Here is an 18264-nt window from a genome sequence, read left to right as displayed (position 1 = left end):
ATGACGTGTCATCGTAGTGACTAATGTTTTGTAAGATTACATGTAAATTGTACGTATTACATTTCACCGTGACACAATTCGCCGTGAGCTTTCTTATCCGAGATGAAAAAATTACGCGTTGTTCGTGGAGCATTGCAGACAATAATGTTTCAATTTAAACCTAACCTAACCTAACAAATAATTCAGCATATCGGCTATTTTCAAAATCTGTTTGCCACTGGCTTCCTGTAAACTAACAAGAACCGTCTTTTATTTAGACATCAATTTTATGTCAGTAAATACTATACGACCCAAAGAGGTTGGACGGTCTTTAATTATACGACCATACATGTCCGATACAACATTTCACGGCGAACTGCATACGTATAAATTTCTGGACACGGTTTTGTAACACTGTCTGCTTACTGTACGTGTCCGCCTGTTATCGGAACCATTACATAATTAGTTTTTAAGTGTTATATTTGTCACGAATTTGTAATAATATTTCTGTGTATGATTATCATATTATCAAACCTTTTTTTAAATAATAACAATAATAAAAAATACCATTAAGCAGGTAGGCATATAATTTTAATTTTAAAAAATATGTAGGTACCTACGTGAATTTTTATATTATAAACGTTTCAGAGTCATTGGAAATAAAAAAAAATATAATATATGAAGTCGGATTTCGGTGAAATGCCACGGTGTAAACATACATTTGATTTCATTCACATGATTAAAATTCCAATAGAAATATGTAATCTTCAATGGCAATTTTCTTCTAAAGTAATTGATAGTTCGTTGTTCTAAAAGGTCATTCGATTGTGTTACTTATGGTTTAATATTTTAACAAAAATAACACAATGCCAATAAAGTATTGCAACATCATTAGGGCACAGCCACACGCACCGACTTTCGGAGTTACTCTTACTTTAAAAGAAGCGATAAATACGAATTTAACTACAGTAATTTATAAGGCAACCGCAATCGAAATAATAATAAAAAAAAACAAACCGACGAAAGCAAAAGTTGTTTTGATATTTCGCGAACGGAAAAAATAATAATATTTCACGAAAATCAAATCCGCACGAACCATCCGTTGGCTGGTTATTTTCAAACATTTATCATGAATAAAAAAGAAACTTTAAAAAATCAACAAAAATCAGGTTTTTGGCGATGTTATTTTTAATTTTGTAAATTCCTAACGATCTTTATTCATAATGTGATGACGATCTTGAACTAACAAGACATGTTATGCAGCGGTGATTTTCTTTAACGCAAATGACGCAATAGATTTGTCAGAAGATTTAAAAGGGTGCCTCGAAACAGTTCAAACCATCCCTATAAAAGTATTCAATTATGAATACTATATTCTAAAAAAAATGCGTATTTCCCACAAATTATGCATACGATATTACCTAAAGCATAATAATTATGTCATAACCACTCAAACAGATAAGTACTTATACACATCAAAATAAATCGCTAATAATATTATTATAACCTCCTTTTTTCGTCGACGTTTCAGGCTCATTGCGGAGGGTATTCTCAAGATATAATATATTTAAGTGTACCTATCGTTAGGTGTACGAATGCGTCTCGTCTGCAACGTGTCGAATACGTCGATTTACGTCATCGTTATTCACAAAACACACGTTGCCTAAAATGGTGCTCCGCAGATTGGTCGAATGCAATTTTTTAGTTTGAAAAAACATCTAGTGCTGCTATCAACAAATAGCATGCATCTCGGACTGCGAGTCGAAGACGCTAGAACTCATACGTACACCTACGAATTGGCCGCATTCAAATAATATACGTTTCGAGAGGTAACGCGCGACCGTCGCTATGTAGATGTGCGCGGTCTTCATATTATGCAACATCGAAACGACGTTTATAAAAGGTTTGATTAATGGCTGTGCGGCAAACGAGGCGAGTTTAAATGTGAGAGCAGGCTAAGTGTGTCAAAAATATTATGTGTCATATTTAGCCTAGGCCGTTGGGCCTCCACGTCCCTAAACCCGTCACTGATGCTATGATGTACATTTAAAAAGTAATTGCTAAGCTGTGTCTCCAGAATGATAGCACAGTGGAAGAGGAAGGATCTGATTTCTTGTATTCACGGTAAGATTTTAGCATTGGACACATCCTCAATTGAAATGTATTAATACTTATAATACGTGTTGAGGTTTTAAATATGTAGCTGTATAGACATATCTTCAAAAGTCACTGGACTGACAGTCCAGACAGACAGACTGAATGTCCTCAAACGAATGCGAGAGGACCAAAAAGTTCTGCGTAGTATTAAAATTGGATACTACAGTATTTCGAATTACTAATAGAATTTGATACACTCTCACATTAGCCTATTGCTAGTGCCTACACTGTAACTTCAGAAAAGGCTGAAACATGTTACCTAATCTCAAAAATCGTCGACTTAACAAAACATGCAACCAAGCTCCTTGATAACCCGTCAATATATTCTAGTTAAGTTATAAATTAATGTTTTAATAATGTTTAATAATGTTTAATAATGTTTAATAATGTTTAATAAGGTAACATAAATTGTACAGCGCGATGGGTGAATGTAATTTAAATTCAGTAGAATCGTTTTTAATAGTAAAATCTAAATTCTAAATACGCAATAATATTAAAATGGCAACACCATCCATTGTGAAATTATTGTGTGTCGCGTTATTAATAAAGAAGAACCCCATCGCGCTTCCGATATGTTTTGAGCTTGAGATTGCATTGTGAACCCCGTCGCAATCAGTTAGCGTCCAAGGGCCAACCGATAAAGGCTGACTGTCGGGAAGTTAAATTAAAATAATGTACTCGTAAAAAAAATAAACATAATAAAAGTGAAGCTTTAAAAGAAAAATTGTGTTGTTTTCCCCGTGTCCCTTTATCACATTACAGTCCCGAGTCTAAAAAAAAATATATAAAAATCTACAAATAGTTATACTTAATAAAATCTTTGACACCTGGGGGTCGCCGACTGAGCTAAACCACATGAAAGACCCTGAGGATATGTCAAATTCCTAAGTGCACGTGAAAATTACGTAAATGCTCAAAAAAGAGTTGCAGGGACTTTGAAATTGAATAGATGCACTTGTAAACCCGTTTTTCAAAAATACTATGTAGTATATACCTACATTCTTTCGCAATTAAACAAACTATAGTTGTATTACGCGATATGATGATCAATAAACTGTCTTGCAACATTCATATTCTTGAAGCCAATGGTCGCCTGCTTGATTTGTTTCTATAATTTTTGGTCACATACCACGCAGGGAGGTAGTAAACCTGAAATATTTGATCATCTGGAAGTTGAAGTGAACGAATAAAACGAATAAGAGCCACATGGGAGGATCAAATCAAGAGTCTCGCATGATCTCCCCGGCTCCGGTGCCGACATCCAAATCATCCTTATCATGCTCCTTAGTAATAAGATCCTGATAAAAAAGAAGAATAACAATGATATCAAACAATAGTTAGCCACTTAACACATAGCAGATTAGTCAACATACGTATATCGCAATAATATGCGTATGAAAGTGAGGTGCATACAAATCCTAAATACATGACTTCTTCCGGGACTAGCACCGTGCCTTGTCATAGAATTATAATAGTGTCATCTCAGGTAGACGAATTATAAAATAAACTGTGTCTTTCATATTCTTCTTCTTCTTCTTCTTCTTCTTCTTCTTCCACGGCGCTACATCTCGGGGTGGGATTTGGCTTCCTCCACAACCGCTCTCCACTCACTCCGGTCTCTCGCCACACTTCTCCAGTCACCGGGTCTTCCTATATGAAGCAAGTCCACTTCTACGGCGTCAGCCCATCTCCTTCTTGGACGGCCTCTGGGTCTCTTCCGTTGGGGTAGCCACTTCGTTATGATCCTTGGCGCTCTAACTTCAGGCATTCTCTCCCATCGTAGTCTTTGGGACTTACAGTATCTTATGATTGTTTGCTGTTCAATCAGCTCTTCCAACTCGTGGTTCATTTTTATTCTGTAGTTCCCATTTTCCAATGTGGGTCCAAAGATTTTGCGCAGTATTTTGCGCTCGAAGACAGCTAATTTGTTTTCCTCGTTTTGAGTTAAGCACCAAGTCTCACAGCCATAAGTGACCACTGGCTTTATAATGGTTTTATAAATTAGAAGTTTACTTCTTCGGCCTAGAATTTTCGACCCTACCAGTCACTTGCAGGCATGCCAGCATTTATTCCCGGAGATAAGGCGGATTTTTATCTCCTCTGCTGTCTTATTTTGGGTATTTAGGCTGGATCCGAGATACGTGAACTTGTTCACCCCTTCATATGCATGCTGTCCTAGTGTCTTTTATATTATCCATTCTAAACCGAGGTCTGCGCGTAATGCCTTTGAAGTACCTAGTTACGGAGGTGAGGAGTGGGTCCCATGACTACTTCCTGGGTTGACATGATGTTTTTTTTCATATAAATTATCATCTCACGTATATGAATTACAAAATAAACTACGTTCCTTAAATAACGAATACCTACTCACTTCACTTTCAACCCGAATTAGTGGAAATGGTTGAGTAAAAATGTTTAACAAAAAACTTTGTCTCGACACCGGGTAGAGATTTTTTCTCTGTTGCACATAAGTAGGTAGGTATGTCAATGTATTTTAGCGAGTAAGTAAGTCCGATAGCAAAAAATCTAGACAGGCAATACTTTTTTTAATGGCAACAATTATTATTATAAAAATGGCAAGCAATTTAAAACGGTCTCCCATTATTATATGACTAGTGGGTACTAAATTTCATTGACCGGATAAGCAACAAAAAGTATCAAATTGTACGACGCCACCTTCAAAATAAAATTATTATACGAATAAACAGACAATATGAACTGCTAAAGTTAGTTCACGAGTATATCTGACGTCAGTTGCACAAAAAATTAAGACTATGCTGTCGTGGACAAGACATAGATCGCGGTCCACCGGCGGACCACCAAAATATTTTAGAGTGACGACCAGAACTAGATGATTTGACCATCTGTAACCTTCTCCAAGTCTTCTCTCGGCAAACAGCAACACGCAGTGCCTTTGTTAATGTGAAACATATGACCCTCTTGATTTTAACTCTTCCTCGCCATCTTCAACCTTTAATCTAACCTAATATCACGAGTTTTTCTATGTTGTAATATAACCTGCGGGCTATATGACAAAAAAATAATTTCCAGCAAAGGTAAACCGAGGAGAGTCTATTTCAAATCTGGAGTACGCTAATTATGGAGACGTCGGTATGTTTGGCCACCCACGAGATTCTCAGAATCCGCCTCCAGCGCCACTTTTCAAAAGCGTCTATTATCTGCCTTTTGCTTAACTTTAGCATCTAACTCTCAGATACATGTAGCTGTCAGTATATTATTGATCAAATATCTATTTTTAATGTGTCAAATTATTCGACCGCAATAATAAATTCCCAGGACTCATATTCCGGTAAACAACTCTTTACATGTGTCAGCAGATTGATTGGCGATATTAAATACGGTATCGCAATGGAAAATTAGTCTAATATCCATTCCCATAGTATCATACTATATTATGACTGTAATAATAAATAAAATTCACAGCTACTCGTATTTAAACCTCTGACTCGTTCAATATAATTATGTACTAGAATATAATGTTTAGGTATTACTTTTGATTATATAAATAACGAATAATGATTTATCAAAATGTCACTCGAATATACGTTTCCAGTCTGTTACCATCGCAGTCTCTATAACGCTTCGCCCAAATCTGATTGTACCGAGATGCGGACCTCGGATCCGTACCTATCATAAGTTTAGTATTGTAACATAACTGCTGTAACATACTATTGTACCAACCGTTACGCCCAATAAAATTCGCTCCTGCATACACCCTCGACCTCTCCATCATCAGAAGGACAACACTACATACATATATACAAATCGAGAGGACAAGATATCTTAATAGACGCACTTTAGTCGTTGTGGTAATATTTTTTACCTTCCAAATTGGTTATAGATTCGATATATTTTTTTTATATCAATCTCACATCCACATTTTTTAGATATCCTTAGTTCGAGATAATTAATATTGACAATTCAGTTGGGAAAATATTAACGTAACTACTTTACGTGAGTGGTTACATACGTTTGTCTCTTTTAAATCTGCCCAGGAAAGGTTTTTGTTGTGACTATTTTAATTAAACTATATTTATTTAAAATTACATTTTAACACCTCCAATACGTAACAACCCAAATCCCCTTCAAGTGAAAACCCAGCTCTTTGTGTCTAACATGTAACCACTTAAATACCTATACCGTATAAATTTCAAAATTGTTATGATACCAAACACGAATTTTGCAATTAGCATCCAACCAATTTAATACGTGACCCAATATAAATATTTTGGGACATAAGTAAATGAATGATAAATAAGATCAGTCCAAAGAACTTAAATCAAGAATTGAACTAACAAGGAGTATATTACTTAAAATGAGACGCTTTCCTAGATTATGTTCACGTTGATATCATCATAATTATTTTTTATCACATAAACACCAAACAAGAACATAATATTATCATAGACAAATGAAGCTTCCAAGATATAACTGTGTTCTCAAAATCCTTTCGACTATGCTGACATACTCAAATGAATTGTAAAAGAACGAGATGCTCTGCATATTATTAAAATTTCTTCTTCGACCATGTCCAATCCTAATAGGATCATATGGGCATCCAAAGAGTGGAGGTGTGTATTAATAGATTTTGTTTTTACGAGAAATGGAAGTCAGCCACTTTCCCAACCTATTAGGTCCATACTCTGACTTATATACAAACTGAAAAACAATATATGTAGTTTTCAGACCCAGGATTCGAACCTGGGACCCACGACGCTATAAGCCGATGCTTTAGCGCGCGTCCATGCAGCCGTAGCAGCACGTGCTATTTTATCAGACCACAGAAGTACAGCTGTACCAAGTTCAATATGACTGTAAGAAAAAATCAACGGTATATAGGTATCGTGCATTTTGTGGTTTTAGAATCTACGTGGTTGTTGAATACAGTTCAACCAAACTTTTGGGTCGCAGACAGTATGCTGAGCAAGTTTTGATTAAAGTTTCGTGGTGGACCGCGACACGAGGAAAATTTATTAGGATAATAATTCTCGTCATGCAAAAGTCCGCCCAGACCCAACATAAATCTAATGCGATTTAATGATTCTAAAAAACTGACACAAAAACGTTTATAAGCAATGTCTCGCCTTTCTAGTATAGCGTATGCACTTTGCAAGGAATCGAATTAAAACGCGATTTGCAATAAATAATAAGTTTTTTTATCAAAATTTACAACCGTAAAATACTGGTAGTGAATGTAATAATTGATATATTGTTCTTTAAACAACATTTTTAGTAGGTTTTAATAATAAATTTTTCAAGCCATACGGATTCCAGCATCCTGGAGGTCCGCTGTATGAGGCAGGTGCTGGCGAGCACAGGAATTCTTGGCAGCGTGAGGTATCTATATACTACAACCATGAAGCGTACGAATAAAGGATGTAACCAATCATTGCCGACTGAAGAGGAAAGCCGATACATTTCACGACTGGTCCTACCTTTCCCCCCCTCCCATTCTCTATGGATGACCTGTCATTGTCTATAGAGTGCTCAAACTGACGCGTCTGTCGTGTTCACTTGTCGGAGTATTCTTAGTTTCAGATTATTCTAACGTATCTTGGAGACCTTGGAGTTCATCTGATTTAGTGGTTCCATGTTATTAATAATTCGAAGTTACGATCAACGTAAGTAAACTTCTTATGTGTATAATAATATCATAATACACTAGGACGTTTGTCAATGTGACAGTCGATTCTAAACGACAATAACTAATAACTTATTTATACTCTTCAGTCATTATAGAATACCAAACTCTGCTTGCAAGTTTTTTTATCAATAAATAGTATGGCAACGGACCACTCGTTGCTTGTGCAAAAAGTTATGCTCAGGCTTTATTAATCTAAAGATGGCGGTGAATCAATTCATGCGCTTCTCTTAGCTTCTCTGAAGCCGTGGGTGTCGGTTCAAATCCCACACCTGGCTCAAATACATAATATATTTAACAAGTGTTTGGTCCAGACCGTTGACGCAATGATTAATGTCCATTCTTCTTTAAAAAGAATACAAATAAGTAAATCTCTACTATGTGTAAACTCGTTCCTTATATGAGCAAAAATCATAATACCCAATTTACGTTTGCGTGCTCATAATATTTACATTCTATCAGTCTTGTGGCTCATCTTATATCACGTACTTTCTCTATCTCCTTATCAATTGATCTGTTCATGGTCTTTTCGCGCTATACTCAACAAGCCCTTTTCCATGTCACGTCGCATTACTTTTAATTTGTAGATCTCTCTCACATTAAGGGTTCATATTTCACATAATATATAGGTAGATAGCATTGATACCAGTGACGTCCCTAGGCAAAATGCTGCCCTTAAGCAGACTAAGAATCCTGTCCTTTTTCATTTTTAATTTCAAATTGTCAGAAGATTTGTAATGTATCTACCTACTATTCTACAATATTATATTCTGTTACCTATTTATTTTTGGCTATCTTAAAGAGACAAATACACCAAAAATCTCTGGGGCGTTCATAAACATAATACAAAGGCCCCTTTATTCTAATACACAGACCTCCTATATTATATCGAGCGCGACACCTGTGTCCCGTCTGAAGAAGGCCTAAGATATCGATACTGTCTGCTTTATGGAAAACCTGAACAGCTCTCAAAAGTTCACCGCCGCCCTTTGTAATGTGCCGCCCATATGCAACACATGGCCTGATTAACCCCGCGGGACGTCACTTATTGATGCCAAGATTGTTTATATACTTAATGCTATAGGCACAATCAATGGGAGATAGAAGTTTGATTCTATGACCAATCTTATCATACACGCATTTGAAACCTTTGCCTTTACAAAAAAGCCGCAAAACTTCTAGGATAAAATAAAAAAAAATGGTTTATAGTCTCAAAGGCAAAAATAATGGGAGATATATTATAGAATGGCTGGCCTAAAAGCAATCCTCACTAAAGACACTCAAATTGAGTGTGTATAAATTCTAAAACTACATCTCAAACAACAAATTTAATATTTTAAGTATTTTTTTTACTTACTGTTTACATTTCAAATAGTATGTAATTAGGTACCATTTAAATCTTACAAAATGTTCTATTCGTAGTATTGAAAAAAAAATACACCTAACTATTCATTCAATGCTAAATTGTTTTCGTTAGCAACTTTACCTGTAAGATACAGTGATAATTGGACTGTACGCGAAACAAGGAAAATCTCCACGAAACACTAAAACAAACCACAAGATATTTTGCAACGTTTTCTTGGCAAGAGCGACTTGTGGAAAAATCCCCGTTTGTATTCCCAGCAAATGTTGAGTAATTTAATACAAACATTACAAAGTCAATATTGTTTAGTCACTGTACTGTATCTTCGTGTATCATATTGTAATAATTTGCGTGAAGAAATATTGTATGATACCATATTTCTCGTAATGGCATCCTTAATACGAATAGCAAGTCGCAGGGGACGGTTTTCATACGCCTGTCACTAGTGACTAGAGTCCAGTGATTCCCAACGTTGGGTGTACGCCCCACCGGGGGGCACTTTGAATGTTTTGGGGGGCAAACAGGTCATCTTGAAAATCATTTGAAGACGAAGCATAGCACAAGGATCGCACTAATTTCCTTCCGAGTTGTAAGTGTAACGTAATATTTATAATTTACTTACGAAAGTTAAATTAAAAATAGTATTGCCTATGTGCATTTCTTTTTCAGAATTAGTTAGGTAACTATAAAATCTTGATAGGGGGGCATGGGAATTTTTTGAAGCGTTGAAGTGGGGCTTGGCATAAATAAGGTTGGGAAACACTGGACTATACCCTATTTCCCGCGTTTACGTGTAAATTGTACGAATTACATTTCACCGTAGCACAGTTTGCCGTGAGCTTTCTTATCAGAAAGAGATGACCGTATGATATACGGTCATCTCTGATTTTGGCAAAATCCATGAATTCATGAATGAAAACCTAACCTTACCTAACTTAACAAATAATCTAGTATATAGGCTATTTTCAAAAATTGTTTGCCGTGGATTTCTGTAAAGTGTAAGCTGACAAGAACCGTGTTTTATTTAGACATGAATTTTATTTCAGTACTATACGACCTAAAGAAGTTGGACGGTCTTTAATATACGACCATATAATATTTCCGATACAAAATTTCACGATGATGTGTGATACGGCGAACTGCATACGTGCAAATTTCCGGACACGATTTCCCGCGAGTCCCTTCTTTGCCGGGCGTCAGCCTCGCTACTCTGTCAAGACGCGAGACACCCGCGCATTTTCTATACTGGATTATTTGTTGTTAGGTTAGGTTAGGTTTTCATTCTTGGATTCGTGAATTTTGCCAAAATCAGCTATGAAAATTGAATAAATGTTCATATTGAATCTATAGACCGTATAGTATACGGGCATCTCTTTCCGACAATAAAGCTCACAGCGAACTGTTCCAACGTTTCCAACGTTCCAACTGTTTTACGTACACCATCTGAAGGGGGCTCGAAACCAATCGGCGCCTGGGGCCTTCGCGTACCTTAAACCACTCTGTCAAAACGTAGATAGACGTGCAGATCGTCAAAATGATTTAATTGATTTTCAACTAATCGATTCACTAAGTTGAACAAACAAACATCACCGGTGTTATAAATGGTTACGTAAACACTTTCTAAGCTAAACCAATTTACGTATAATATTTTAAACAATCAAAAAATCCTGTAAATGGGTATTTGTTTAAGTTTAGAATTAACTAAGTATGACAAAATACATGTATGTTATCGATTACATTTACCTAGTAATACTTTGACAAAGAAGACTCTTTGTTTGCACTTTTTACAACGTTTTTATTAGATCGTATTGTTATTTGTCCGGTGGCTGTTTGTCCTGTACAAATCTTGCAATCGATTTTTAACTAACTTCCCGACTGGCTACACATTTGAAACTTTTAGAATATATCAGAACACGATGCCAATGCATTTTTTTAATACTTTAAGCCATTTTTAAGTAGAATTAAATTCGTTTTCAATTAAATCCGTTTTGTATGAAAAGTTATTTTGGAAGAAATCCGTAATCCAATCCACTATTATTGGTTGCTAGGGTCCTAACAACTAAATTATTAATATATGAGTTACTATGGAAATCAATATGAGTGTCAAAATGACATTTCAGTATTATTTCTATCAAATACAATTTTTTTTGATCGTTTAAGCTAGTCAAGTTTATACGATTCAACAGAAAATTTAAAAACGTTGTATATAAAAAGTTTTTTTTATCTTGTAATTATTTATTATGTATTAACAAAGTAACCCTCATAATATTATACCTTATTGTCAGTGGTAATTTTACTAAGAAGAGACCCGACGCAATCACCGATTTTGAGGTCCCCTATGAAAATGCACCCATGCATTCGAACGATTTATTTTAATTATATTAATCATAGCATTTAATTAAATTTATACACGTAAACGCATATTTTTTACAATTCGCAATACATAAATACAGCTGAATAGATACATAAAAATAGTATATAGATTAATGGCTTTCGTGAATTTATATTAAAATGAATTATAATAATAAAGATACCTTTCATCAAAATCTTTAGAAATATTATATTCACACTTCCATTTTAATAAATTAGGATGAAAAGTTGGCGCCACAGCCTAAAAATGTTTACGACCACTTAATTTAACATCAAAGATGTATGTATATTATACCTAATATTCACAATTTCTGCCTTAATTTACTGTATCAACCGACCGTTGGGCTCATCTGAGCGTTATTAGATTTTTCTAGTTACTACAATTTTTAATAATTCCTCTACGTGCTCATCTCTCCCGTGGGTACTCTTTACTTAAAGTCATGTAAATTCAGTCAAAGAACATTTGAGTGCATAGCGACCTCAGTCTTGTATAACTACTCCTGAGACATTCCCAGTCATAAAAAAATGATACTTCACACCAAACGTAGAGTCCAGTAATACGTCCGAATAAGACCGGGTGTGGTGCAGGGCGATGTAGTTTGTTGCAGCCATTAACTTCAATGAATCTTAGCAACACACTCTCACGGGGTGGCAGTGATTTTAGTATTGTTTAATGACAATGGAGTGTTTTTCCTGTGAAATCTAAATCGATATAAACATATGAGTGGCTCACAATAATTATGGATGAAGTCCAATATTCATAAAATTAGATTTTTTTATTTTATTGGCTAGATAAAACAGATTTCTATATTGGGTGTTAATATCACAACCGTAGCTCTACAATTTTTTGCATAAATGACAATACTAGTATTGACAAGACATCAAATCATGTCCATTCAGCAGTATAAAGAGGTATTTGCTAATACTATTAATAAAGCTTGCATATACTTTATGTTTCGACTAATTGATCCATCTACTGTCAGAATATGGTAAGTAGGTATATACAGTGAAAACATTCCTGAATTTTACAAATGGGGTTTTAACTTTAGGTCCTTATATCTGAGGATCGATTTGATGGACTTGATCCATAATTACTGTGAACCACCCATATCTAAAAAATCTTTAAAACATTATGACTGGTCTGGAGGTCTATTTTTAAATTTCTGTCGTATCGATTGTGACGTTTGCATCAAATAAAATCATCGCTGCTAATCATTTAGTATTGATTCTTAGCCAATGATCTGAGTCGACATTTTCTCCTAATGACCACTACACAAAGCGTCGCTGTAGAATTGGTTTCCCGAATAGACCAAATGTTCAGGAGACGAAAAACAAATTTCATAATCCTATATTTAAATACACGGAGATATTTAAATTGTTATTTTTACAGCATATGAATGATGCATTCATTACCATTACAAAGGAATTTAAAGAAAGGGATGGTTCTAGTCCAATTAGATACAAAAAAACATTCTGCATTAAAAGGTCGATTTCGACAAAAACGGATATTCGGGAAACCAATCCTATAGCGACGAGAGGTCAATATAGTCATTGCTTCAAAATTTTGACTATTTAAAAACTAAATAACGAATGGAGCTTTATTATTTACAGGAAATTTTATTATTTGCTGTAAGAATTGCTTATATCCGGGTCAAATATCGTGACTTAAAAGCAACAACTTTTTTCTGCTGTACACCAAACCAGTTGTGCATAAATCTCCAACTGTAGTCTGGCTCACAGCCGCTACAAGTTGTTTGGTTTTTGACGCTGTTGTAATATTTTTTAGCGACCGAGTTTATCAATATGGAAATTAACACGTCGCCATTTTGATTGTGGACAGGGTGGTGTCACATAACGGTTAATAACCGCATTATATTAGAATTCGTACACACCGTTTTCGACAAAAAAGTTTATATAAATTAATTCAGGTGCGCACACAGAAAAGTGGTATGGGGGGCCATATCTAAAAATAATCAATGGCAGTTACATTCTTCATACTCATATATTCTACACTTTGAGTCTTAGCGATGAGCAACTGGCTTATGTTATAACTGCGGGCACTCACTTACGGGTTATTGCGACCTGTCGCATCTACGAATGGCTATCGAAATAACGTTGTCTAATTAATCGTCATAATTATATGAATTATTAGTGCCCGTTTGTATCGTTTTCTGTTTTACTTTTTAGACATGCCGCATAAGAATCTTAAAACAAACATTGGATTCTTTAGTTTTTTTTGACAATGTCCAATTTTAATAAGATCATGTGGGCCTCCACAGAGTGGAGGTTTGTATTAACAGATTTTTGTTTTTACGAGAAAATCAATCAAAAATCAATCCACAAAAACTTCCTAAATCGTCTCCATATAACGAAAATTTTGCAAACCTCCTAAATACCTCATAATTTTTGGAATTTTAAACTTATATTTTAACGCAATACTTATTTGGTTTTTATTGTCTCTTGAAACAAGTGATTTTTTTCACTTGGTGTCACATTATAATAATATTCATTGAGTAAATGAAATGCTGATTTAAAAAAAAAATATTATTAATTTTTAAAACGCTATGACAGCATTTTTAAATTTAAGCTCCGATTATGATTTTTTATTATTTTATAAGAAATTTGACGCTTGCATCAGAAATGCGTATTCAAACAAAAATGCTTATTAAAAAATATTTTTACGAGATCCTAGAGCCAACCGCCAATATTCGCAGCAGTTATATCATAAAAATACTGAATAACAATATTATTATATTACCGAATCGATATTCAATATTGTGACTATACCTACTGTAGATCGGTTCGATATATATAAAAAATATTTTAAGTTACACTTTTTTTTTATTTCGTATATTAAAACTATGAATTGGATTTTTAGTGGACGCACATTGTACGAAAAATCGTTAGTTTAGATAACAACTCATTACGAATAGGTAAAGTGGTTAGATAGCAGCGGTGGAGTGATGAGGTGATCCATCGGTGACCGTGCGGGCTTTCTCGAGTATGATACTGACGGACGTGTCTAAAGCAGTGGTTCTCACGTGAAATTTAACTGTGGCCGTACAATCGTCATTGGCAGTTCTATGGAAACGTCTGGTGGCTGAATTTCACTTTTGTTGTGATACTTATTTATTTATTGAAAATTATCTAATGCAAATGAGAATTCCTCAATACTCCTTGTTTCCAGTGCGAACCGCATAACTGCTTACATCTGTCAACTGGTTTTATCACATTATGGATCATTTTGAGCGTGGAAAGAAATTTAAGTCAAGTCATGTGTATTCAACCAATTTCATAATTTTATAAATATTTTTTGAAATATTATTCTGTAAAGCGCTGGTGGCCGGGGCCGCACATGAGAACCACTGGTCTAAAGACACTGACTAAATATCCATACAAATGATATATTAATGGAACTGGCGTTTACGTGGTAGAACTCCATTATCGTTTTGAAACAAATATTCCATGATATTTGAATTATTTATGTTGACAGTTGCAGTGACGTCCCTAGGCAAAGTGCCGCCTTTGCAGACTTAGAATGCCGCCCCTTTCATTTTGGTTTCAAACTTTCTGTAAATTTGTTAGGTAGGTACATACCTATTTACTATTTTAATATTTATTTTTGACTGCCTTAAACAAAAATAGCAAAAATCTTTAAAATTACATATACGCCATCTAGTACTACTACTTCACCATGTTCGATTCTAAGAGGATGATATGGACTCCACAGAGTGGAAGTTGGATTAACAGATTTTATTTTTACGAGAAATGGATGTTAGCCACTTGCTCAACCTATTAGGTACATACTCTAAATAGTCTAAATCCAAACACAGATTGAAAAACAAAACCTAGGATTCGAACCTGGGACCCACGACATTACAAGCCAACGTTTAAACCGATCGGTCACCATCTTCTGAAAATTAAAGCATTTCCATGAAACTTACTCGCAAACAGTGGTAGTGTAAGTACTTGGAGACCTGTGGCGCTGACAGGTTTGGAATCAAATGTAAAAAAAATGTCTTCGCAATAAACCGCCATTACAAGATGTATTATAATGGGAATTACAATACAATACTATGTTCACAGGATTATTTATGTTTTGATTATTTTTTAAACTGAGATGTCGTTAGGTAGGTACTATATAATAAAGCATTCGTTCCTTCATTCGCCGCCCCTATGCAACACATGATCTGCCTACCCCCACGTGACAGCTGTTTCGAGGTATAAACATCATCGGAAGTGGTAACGGTCTAATATATTGATATTATATTATTATTTGTATTCCAGAAAAAATGTTTTAAAAAACGTTATTTGGTCAGATATAATATTTACTGGCTACTCACAGTGACAATGGATAAGATCTTAATGGATGACAATGGATAAGGTACTATTGGAAGGATAATGTATGTACCTATTGGTATATTATTTCTGTCGCTTTGGATTTTGTTTAATAAATATATTGTTTTAAAAAAAATGTATTCAGTTGAAAACGTCCCTCTGAGGCGGACGAAACCGGTCGTAATTTATTGATTAAAAGTCGAATAAGTACTACAAAAAAATGCGTTTTATTAAATTAAACAACAAGGATAGGATCTTATTTATAGATGGTTAAAGCTAAAGTAATGTATTCTGGAGCCAATAACAAAAATGTGAGGGGAAGATGCAGGGATAAACGGTACCTATAATATGAATTAACACAATGATAGGAAGACCATTCAATTGTTCAAATTTTATGAAGTAGAGAAGATAGGCGGAATAATGAATGCATCGTGGTTTAAATTAAAAATAAGTTTTCGATTTCAATATAAGTATATGAAACTATTATAATATCGCTTTTTAGTACCCGAATTGAATGCTGAAGTTTTTAAAATGTAAAAAGTATTTAATAATTATGTTGTTCGTATGTAGTTATGAGTAGTATATTATTGTATTAAAATGTAATATTCACCTTTAGACATTCGATTAATCCGTTTTTTGCACTGACACTGCTTTAAAACACACTAATACGTTTTATTATTCTTATTACTTAATTAAAATAATATAAAAAAAACACGTATTTTTCATCAAAAACAGAAACTATGTATAATATATTTTACGAACTGACATGAACGTTCAAACGTCTTATATCAAAACTGAGTGGTCTTTTTTTATCGAAACTTTCAAACGGGTCGAAAAATAATTTGGCAGTCTCCCGTCTCTCGCTGGCAACACCTCGTAACTGACGTTTAATCGGACTCAAACGAAGAACGTTGGTCGACGGAGGTTCGCGGTGAACTGGCGAGCGGCCCCTGTAAAATAATAAAATTCGACAGAGCGGGCGCGCGCTACGATCACCGCGCTCAGGTGCGAATGTGGGCAGGTGGCTTCGCTATCAAACATAGTCCTGATCAAAGTTTAGTAAAGTTAGACATCTATGTGATATCACTGTAGATTTGTGATAGACCGGGAAATATTTAAAAAAAAATATATATTAATTCGACCATTAGCCAAAGTCACATGGAAAAACCACACGTTGTAAACGGCATTACCTATATCAGCATCAGTCGCTTACTCTTGATGCAGAAGTCCAAAGCGTTGGGGCGGAAGGGTTTTACTCCGAGCAGTAGTGGAGCTGGAGCACCGAAAGTTTGTAGTGTTCCGCTGCTCCGGATTTTTTTTATTATTAAATATTCATCCTAAAATCCAATGAAAATATTATATTTGACACTATGTAACACTGGAATTATCGGAAATACGGCAACACTGCCGAGAGATACAATAACCTCTCTTTTTGATAGAAGAGGCAGATAATGTAAGTACGATTTGCTGCCAGGAATTTTGTTTAATAGAATAATAATGAAAATGACGAACAATAAGTCTTATTTCAAAACTACTTATTTTTTAACATTTGTATACATACATTTCCTATTAAAACTTTTTACCCGGAGCGGAGCAACTCAAAAAAGGGTCCGGTCCAACCCTCTTGGTAATAACTGGGAGGGCAATGACTGTATTCAAGCAAACCGCTTCGGATAATTATATATTCCACTTATGTGAGTCTGAATTTAGGTGGACATCGTTTTATAATATATTCTTAAAATAGGTTCTACTTATATCACTCAGTATAGGTACTCGCTACGTATGTTACGAAGCTGCGGTATCACGATGGCCGTGCGGCTTAAGCGTCGGATTAAAATGTCGTGAGTCCCAAGTTCGAATCCTGGATCTGGAAAATACACATATTATTTTTGAATTTGTGTTTGGGGTCAGAGTATGGACCTAACAGGTGAGCGAGTGGCTAACATTCATTTATCGTAAGAACAAAATCCACTGTGTGGAGGGTCATAATATGTCTTCTTATGGTCGAACAAGGTGAAAAAAATATATTCACTGTATTATATAGAATAAATATTTTTGAATTTAAATAGGTAGGTAGGTACAATGTGTTCAAAGCGTACGCATACGCTTCGTGGCGTGCATCGATTGGATACAACTCGCAACGGACTCAAAAATGTCCATAGCTGGCGACTGAAGACCACTGGTATTCAAACAATTATTATCTTACCACTCTTTGATGGCTTCCACGGGAGACCTGCGTTATTTGATATATTATGTTATATATACCAATGGCGTGCGGTATATTTTGTAAGTTAGTTTGTAATAACGCCACTAGTTGTCTTGCCCCACAAGTTTCACCATCCATTATATGGAAGTATACTATGGTATAATTAATGTAAGGTGCTGATAACGGTCC

General features: G+C 35.0%; 1 protein-coding gene across 2 annotated transcripts in view; it reads right to left on the bottom strand.

The window, feature by feature from the left end:
* LOC147069074 (uncharacterized) overlaps positions 1–16807 on the bottom strand; it is a 223870-nt gene extending 207063 nt beyond the window's left edge. For both annotated transcript variants that reach the window (XM_085951512.1, XM_085951513.1), the window contains exon 1: positions 16480–16807. The gene's annotated coding sequence lies outside the window, so the exon portion shown is untranslated. The remainder of the gene's footprint in view (positions 1–16479) is intronic.
* Positions 16808–18264: the final 1457 nt, after the last annotated feature.

Source organism: Rhyacophila brunnea, unplaced genomic scaffold (assembly GCF_057557595.1).
Source record: "Rhyacophila brunnea isolate RB1 unplaced genomic scaffold, BYU_Rbru_1.0 scaffold_24, whole genome shotgun sequence".
NCBI classification, from domain to species: Eukaryota; Metazoa; Arthropoda; class Insecta; order Trichoptera; family Rhyacophilidae; genus Rhyacophila; species Rhyacophila brunnea.
Note: the sequence above shows the minus strand (reverse complement) of the source record. Positions and strands in the feature narration are given on the sequence as shown.